Source organism: Lucilia sericata, unplaced genomic scaffold (assembly GCF_015586225.1).
Source record: "Lucilia sericata isolate MDLA Ls3-8-SP2 unplaced genomic scaffold, ASM1558622v1 Contig000252F_arrow, whole genome shotgun sequence".
Classification (NCBI taxonomy): domain Eukaryota; kingdom Metazoa; phylum Arthropoda; class Insecta; order Diptera; family Calliphoridae; genus Lucilia; species Lucilia sericata.
This window is the reverse complement of record NW_023994278.1, coordinates 134,254-142,727: the sequence shown is the minus strand read 5'-3', so window position 1 is coordinate 142,727 and position 8,474 is coordinate 134,254. Positions and strand designations below refer to the sequence as shown.

General features: G+C 33.5%; 1 long non-coding RNA gene across 1 annotated transcript; it reads right to left on the bottom strand.

Annotated features, from left to right (window-relative positions):
- Positions 1-5,171: 5,171 nt before the first annotated feature.
- Positions 5,172-7,020, bottom strand: LOC119602787. The gene is made up of 5 exons (XR_005231369.1): positions 6,964-7,020; positions 6,635-6,804; positions 6,345-6,573; positions 5,679-6,249; positions 5,172-5,595 (listed from the first exon to the last, which is right to left on the bottom strand). It is a non-coding gene; the product is annotated as an uncharacterized LOC119602787 (long non-coding RNA).
- Between the last annotated feature and the right edge of the window lie 1,454 nt (positions 7,021-8,474).

Below are 8,474 nucleotides of genomic sequence, written 5' to 3'. Positions count from 1 at the left end.
CATTCCTGACTAACACTGATTGGAAGATTCTTAGGAATTACGTTCAGGAAACTGAGTTTACGAACACTGAAAAATAATTAATTTAGTTCCTTTTTTCCATGATAAGGAGCGCACAACAGGCCCGATAGTGGCCTAGGTGTATTTCTTCGGATTTGATGTAGTAGACATCCTCCTATCAACCTACCTAAATATCATATACACTGGCGGTATGCATTTACATCGAAGGCGCCCTCAATAACGTGCACACTGATACTCTTATCCAATCCCTAGACCAGTTTTATGTTGACCGGGTACTCCGTAACTGGATCAACCATCGGGTGCTCCGTAACTGGATCAACCACCGGGTGCTCCGTAACTGGATCAACCACATGCTAAGGAACAGATGGATAAGCTACGAGATGTACGATATAACTATCAGGAAAGAGGTATTTCGCGGTATACCACAGGGTGTCATTTTGTCACCTTTACTCTGGGTTACCACGATTAAAAGCCTCCTAAGGACCCTAACCGAGAAAGGACTTAGACTTGTCTGCTATGCAGACGATGTCGTAATACTTTTAAAGGGAAAGGATCCAAATTACTTATGTAGAAGAGCTGAGGAGGCTTTGAATACGGCCTTGAGCTGGGCCCAACCGAGAGGTCTAAATGTTAACCCGGCAAAAACGGAAATCTGTCTTTTCACAAGAAAGACAAAAATTTCTACGTATACTGAACCTTGCTTCCTGGGCAAGAACATACCAGTGACAGACAAAGTTAAGTATTTAGGTGCAATCCTCGACCGGAAATTACACCACATAGAGGATAGGATCAACAAGGCACATCAGTGCTGGGCGATATGTAGGACAACTATAGGCATGAAATGGGGTCTTAGTCCTACTATGACAAATTGGCTTTATAAAAGTGTAATTCTAGCTTATGCTTCAATAATCTGGTGGACTGCTTTGGACAAAAAGTGTAATATCAAACTACTACAGGGAGTTCAGCGTACATGCTGCTTGGGTATAAGTGGTGCCATGTGTACTACTTCAACCAAGGCTCTGGAAACGTTGCCAGATATTCCACCCATTGAAACATATATGAGATATGAGGCGGCGCTTACATCCGAACGGCTCTTTACTTTAGGCGAACTGGCCAAAAACGGTTATAGCACACGTCATCAATGTATACTGGACACATTGGAATGGTATACACATTCATCGGACGTGCCTGATCGTATATCAGACACAGAATATGTCGGAAACTTTGAAACGCTGATCCCAGATAGAATGTCTTGGTCAAGCGGAACACGGATGGCTCTAAATTGGGGGACAAAGTGGGGCTGGGGTTCTATATTAAAGACCCAGAAACAGAAATATACCACCGTTTACCAAATCATAACACAAGCTTTCAGGCAGAAGTACGAGCAATAACGGAATGCGTAAATTGGATTAGAATAAATATGGCGCCCACAGCGCTTAATATGTATATTTACCGATAGCCAGAAGGCAATTAGGGCGATATAAGGCGATAGAACTAAATCTAAGACCGTATTGGATTGTAAGAAAGCTTTAACTGTATACTCTCCCAGAGGTAAGGTTCACATCATATGGGTACCAGCCCACTCGGGAGTAGTCGGCAACGAAAGGGCGAATGTAATAGCTTTAAAGGGCAGGCAGTTAACCTGACAAACGCGAAACCATTCGACGCAACAAAAGCTGAACTAAAAATATGGGTGAGAGAAACCCATAAGGCCTCTTGGAATAATGAAACAGTGGGTAGAACCACGAAGATCCTATGGGGTGACCCTGATGAGCGCAACACGAAAAATCTCCTCAAAATGAGTAAGTCGGAAGTTAGTATGATGGTACGTATTCTGAGTGGACACACAGGATTACGAGCACATCTATGCAAAATTGGACCTGCGGAATGTAGAGCATGTCGAGAGGACAGTGAAACTCTGGAGCACTTTCTTTGCCACTGCCAGGCATTCGTCGAAGTTAGATCCAAGTATCTTGGAAGTGATGTTATTCCGGAAATAACATTCCTGACTAACACTGATTGGAAGATTTTTAGGAATTACGATCAGGGAACTCAGTTTCTGAACACTGAAAAATAATTCATTCAGTTCCTTTTTTTCATGATAAGAAGCGCACAACAGGCCTAGGTGTATTTCTTCGGATTTGATGTAATATACATCCTCCTATCAACCTACCTACCTACCTAATAGAACTAGATTCTTAAAATTTTACATACATTTCTTTAATATTCATCTGAACATTTTGGAGGAAATCGAATATCCTTCTATTGGAACAATAAGATGCTTATTTTTACAGTTCCTTGGCCGGCACTGGAGCTATGTTCAAGTAAGCACCATAAAATACACAATAGAGTAGGTTAGGTAGGAAGGGTAGCCACTCAAACAAGTTTAAGTGTATTTTCCTATAAAAAAACTACTCACTACTTCCAGAGTTCGATTCACGAAATATAGGATATTCTTTAAATTTATCCCGGATGTAACCTCCATACAAGAGAGAACAGCAGATCCAAAATAAAGTTCCCTGTTCCCATTAAATGTAGGACAGTAGCAGAGGAGATGAGATATAATCTCCTCCTCATTATGACATCTTCTGCAGTAGTCATTGTACTGGAGACCCATTCTTCTGGCATGATTGCATATAACACAGTGTCCCGTAATTACCGATAGCAGCGTTCTAATTTGCTCCCGATTTCTCAATAGAGTAGAACTGAATACATTTTTAATGTTTGATTAGAAATCAGAAAAATCTGAATATAAATTGCTTGTCCGATTTTGCGTTTGACTTTAAAATGTTTATGTTTTATGTTATCTCCAATGTAGGATATTTCTATAAAAAAGGAAATGTTTGGTAATTTGTATCAGAATAATAAGCTATTATATCAACTTTTGTAATCTAAAATTTTGAATGGCGCCGCATATAGCAAGCACAGTGCCAGTGTAACAATCCAAGAAGCCTTGTCCAAGAAATACCGAATCGACCTATACCTTTGTGTAGGAAGCCGGATCGCTCAGACTTAGCTAATGAGTTTTATGGTCTCCACCAAAATCCAATGAGTTTTATATGGTTCTTCATCATGTATCAAAGTGTATCATGTATCACTACCGCAATGCGGTCTTATTACAATTAAGAGATAATGGCAATGAAGCACGATGATCTTTCTTCACCCAGAGCAGAGCAAATATGGAAAACCACATTATCATAATTTAGAAGTTGTTAAAAAAGTTCATGCACCAAACGCAATAAAGTTTTTCATTACATATTTTCAATTATTTTACATTTTATTCCTTTATTAAGTTGTTTTCATAATTAACTAGCTATACCCAGTGTGCTTTGCTACCCTAAAAGCAATATGTATATACAAAACACCCACTTAACGATTTTGAAGATTCTAACTACAACAGTTTTCCAGATTTACAATATGTTACATATGAGAGATGTCAAGCAAATTATTGCAAGTTCGCCAGTTTCTATCTATCGCCAATTTCTATCCATCTATGAAAAATTTGAATAATATAAGAGTTTCCAAGATACACGAAATAAAATTGTATTTAATTCATATATGTGGTGCCAAGCCACCCATTCTACTACTACTCGTCTACTCTTTGCCAAAGATTACATAAACTGGTCGAATTAATATGAAATAATGTCCTTTTTGGACGTGTCCAAATTCAATTTTAGAGGACGTTTGTCATGCGACCAAAGGGGAAAGATACTGGACCCGAAGAATATTAAGTTCAGCGGTGGCAAAATTATGGTATAGAACTGTTTTTCAGGGCAAGGTATTGGTGGAATTCAATTATAAAAATATACTATGTGTGGTATAAGATAGAGATCCATTTAAAAAAACATAAATTATTTCTCCGCTGTGGAAACTAGGGTCCTAGTTTGGAGATTTAAAAACGACAATGACCCTAACAGCCAACTTTTGAGTTGTAATCGAGTGGTTAGACTCGTAAGTGATACCTCTATTGAAGTGGCCTGCTTATTTAACAGATGTCAACCCCATTGAAAATCTATGGGAAACAGTAGTTCGAAGATATGGACTCAAAAATCGTCCTTGCAGGTGTAATTGGAGGGACGATTTTTAGGATGCGGTTTAAGGGAATATCAAAATTTTTGGAAGGAAATTTTTGACTCAATTATTGTTCCAATGCATCACCGATGTTAAGCACCAATACAAAGTAAAGGATACCCAACTATAATCTGAGTTACTGACAAGTTCTGACCGTTTTTGTTGCGATAATTGCAAAGTTTCCATTGTTTTGTCAGTAACAGAAAACCAAATACTTTATCTTGTTTTATTTTTTCAAAATTTAATGAATTATTTTCAAGATTCGCAGTGCGTAAAGTTTTATTGTGCTCCAATCGACGAATTTACGCAACAATTTTTTGTGGAATCGTTCGTCGTGCTAAGTGAAATTCGTCGTTCGTCCTAATTGTGCGTATACCAATAACTAATTTTGCGAAATTTTTGGCACACCACCACGGAATCAAAAACATCACGCACAATTTCTGAAATAAACCAACTCTTTTTACCCATTTCATCCCTTTAACGTTCGAGTTTCCAAAAATCCTTTCGTAAAGTTTATAAAGGATTTACAACCTAATTATGCAATTTTCCAAAAAAATATAATGTTAAATATTCTATATTTAAAATTATATTTTGAAGTATATCCGCAGTTATTATCCATATATATAAATATGAATGTGTGTTGTTTGTATGTATGTTTATATGTTTGAACTTTATAGACTACTAGCACCAGTTCCAATGAATTTCGCTGCTAAATCAATGTCACGAGTGACATCGGAGATCTGGAGCGACCAGATTTCTGGCTGTAAAGGGAATGGCGTTGTGTCCTGAGCTGCCAAAGCTTGGTCTTGGCTAATGGCAAATTTCATAACAAGTAGAATGGTAAATTTTACAGAGAAAACATATTCAAAGAAAAGAAAAATGTATGTATATCTCTTCACAAAGATAAAGTTTTTTATTTAAAATGTGTAAAAAAAGTATTTAAAATACTGTTTTTATGTTTTTTTATACTAAAAAACACTTAGAAAAAATATTGCCTAATTACGCTTGTTATGATCAAATTTCATAACAAGTAGAATGGTAAATTTTACAGATAAAACATATTCAAAGAAAAGAAAAATGTATATCTCTTCACAAAGATAAGGTTTTTTATTTAAAATGTGTAAAAAAGTATTTAAAATACTGTTTTTATGTGTTTACATTCTTATGCATTAGTGAAATTTTTTGGAGTCTACGAGTTTTTGCAAGTAATTCTCTTGTTTACAAAATGTGTTGTTGTTTTTACAAATTGTTTTTGCAATTTTTGAAACAAAGCGACGTCAACCTACATTGTTGAATGCTGTTAGGCAACTGAAGATAATTTTTTGTATTTTTACGCTCTTGCTGTGAGTTTTGTTTTCGATCGGGTAGTGTACGTGTGAATTGCCAAAAATCTTTGTAATTTGAACAATATGTACGCGCAACGCTGGTCTAAAGTCTTAGAGCTATTAGAGAGATCGGACTTAGTCTCGTACGGAAGGCTGTTGATGCGAATGCTGGTTAAAGAGCCTGTAAGTATACGAAAGAAACAATTTAAGAATCCGGGAATAGTATACTTACATTTATAATATAGTTTTAATCATCTTTTTTACCGATTAACGCTTGTTTTTGGTCCTTATTTAAATTCCGTAGCCGAACAAATATTCGGCATCTGAAAAAGAACTGCTTAATGCGTACAGGTAGGTCTACAGTTGAACTTTCATTAAGTAAATCTTGACGGGGGTTTGTTCTGTGCTATATTTCTCTGCATTGAGCTGCTTAATGCGTTCAGGTAGGTCTACAGATGAACTTTCATTAAGTAAGTGTTGACGGATGTTTGTTCTGTGCTATATTTCTCTTCCATTGACATACTTCTAAACTTTTTATTTTTTGAAGGAAACAGTTTGATGGTTTTTTTAATGAACCTTTCGATACTTCGCAGATCCAGATATATATTCTAGAGCACACTCTTGAAGAATAAAAATGTCATCTAAATCCGTTTCGTCTAGGACTAAAAAGTGTTCTTCCATCGGGGTATGTGTCGATATCGGAGCTTGGCAATCAAGATGGATTTCTTCCGATACTTCAACAACTTTTGGCAAACTTGTAATTGTAAAATTTGTAGAATTGAACCATTCAGTGTTATCGTTTTCGGTACCATTTAGGTATTCGGTATTTCGTGCTCTGCATTAAATGAAAATAAGATTGTAGAAATTTATATTTATACTAGCATTACCCAGAGTGTATATAGATGTATGTATAGATATATATAAACTTACTCTGTATTTTCTTAATCTAAACTTGAAGTCTTGTGGTGAGGGATGATCGTTCTGTACACCTTTGCTGCGAATCGCACCAAACAATGCTGAAAGACATCTTTGTTAAAATGTATGACATGTCATACTTTTTTACATTGGTATAAACCATTACCAAGGCAAGATTTGTCATTAAAATAAATTTTTGGAAAGGTACATCCATTGGTTGTTTCATCTGTTCCAACTTATTTTCCTTAAGATATAAAAGTTCGCTTTAAAATGACTTATAAATAAAAATAACATACACAACTTACCTTGAAGGGGAGACCGAACGCACAAAGTATACAGAGGTGTCATTTTTGACAATTCAAAAACACTAAAGGGTGATGGTCACACGTCAACACCCTGCCAGCAAATTTGAGTTTAATTTTGGATAAATGAACTAAATTTACACTATTTAGGCTCAACTTCATGTTTCTCAGTGCTAAATAAAAATATTTACAAAAACAAAATACATTATTTTCTAATTTTTATCCCATTTTTGTAAAATTTAAAATCGATCTAATATACCAAAAAGAAACGTAAATGATAATAATTAGATAGAATAAAAATGTATAAAAAGAACACTTTTTAATACACTAACATGATAATTAAGGGCAGAATTAATTTTGCTCACAAAATTTAAAAGAAAAAGTGTTTGTATACATAGCTGCCAGATTTGACGATTTATCGTCATTTTGACGATTCTTCGTTTCAAAAATAGCAAAGTGACGATTTGACGATTTTTTCCTTGAAAATGACGATTTTTGAAAAATTAAAAAAATTAAAGATTTATATATTTTTTTTTTATTTTACAGTGAAAAAAGAAAATTAATATTAAACTTGGAATTCAGTAAAAATAGAATTTATATTATAATGAAAACTAGAAATTAAATTCTAGAAGAGCTATTATAAAACATTCTAAGTCGAAAAAGTGTGTTTTGAGTTTTAAGCTTTCAAAGCTTAAACATATTTTGCATCTAAATGTGTATGCTACACTGAAAATAATCCATGATCAACTTTACGAAAAAAAATTCGTAACTTCTATTTCTTATTTTAAAATGAACAAAAATATTTGCATAAATTAATATTTCGTAAATTTTATCATATTTATTCAAAATTCACTTTTTTCAATTTATGTATGTAAATTAATTTTTCCAAGATTATTTTGCATTATACTAAAATATTTCGTACAATTTCTTATATATTACGAAAGAATTTCGTGGTGCGAAACAACGAACGATTCGTACAATGTACGACATTTTTCGTATATATTAGGCATGGATTTTTTTCAGTGTATCTACATTATTTCTTATAACTTTTGAAGAGATCGATAGATCTGAACCAAATTTTCACACTGTATAAGTTAAATCCAGTACAAACAAGTTTTTTAAAAGAACTAAATTTTACGAAGAAATCTCAGCAAGTTTAATTTTTTATATCTACACAGCAAAAAATAGTGCTTCCTCAGAAGCAGATGCCAGAAAGTTGAAAACATTAAGAGAACATTAGAAAAGAATTAACATTTCTGTCGAATATTCTTCAAAACTCAAAGTTTATTGAATTTTGAGCAATAATATTCCGTATTTTTCGAATTTTACATAAATATGTATTAATATTATAAATTTTTTAATATATTTCATCTTAAAATATTGCAATATTTTTAATTTTTTATAAAAAGGTTAAGCTTTTCATATTTTCCGATTTTTTTGACGATTTCTGAAAACCAAAATGACGATTATTTAAAAATTTATTTTAGGTGTATTTCTTCGGATTTGATGTAGTATACATCCTCCTATCAACCTAACCTAACCTAAAAATTTATCGGAAAATTGACGATTTTTTCAAAAATTTATCTGGCAGCCCTGTTTGTATATTTCAGTAAATATATTATGTTTATAGTGATCAGTTGTGTGAATAGTAACACATTGTGAAATTTTGTAATGATTTTATTTAAAATTTAATATGTAAATAAAAAATAAATTTAATATATAATAAACATAAGTGAGAGATTAGTGAGTATAAACAATTTTAAATTATTCATAAAGTAAGAGAAATAAAGAAAATGTATTATAAAGTCGCTTTTAGTACATAAAATAATGTAAAATTAGATAA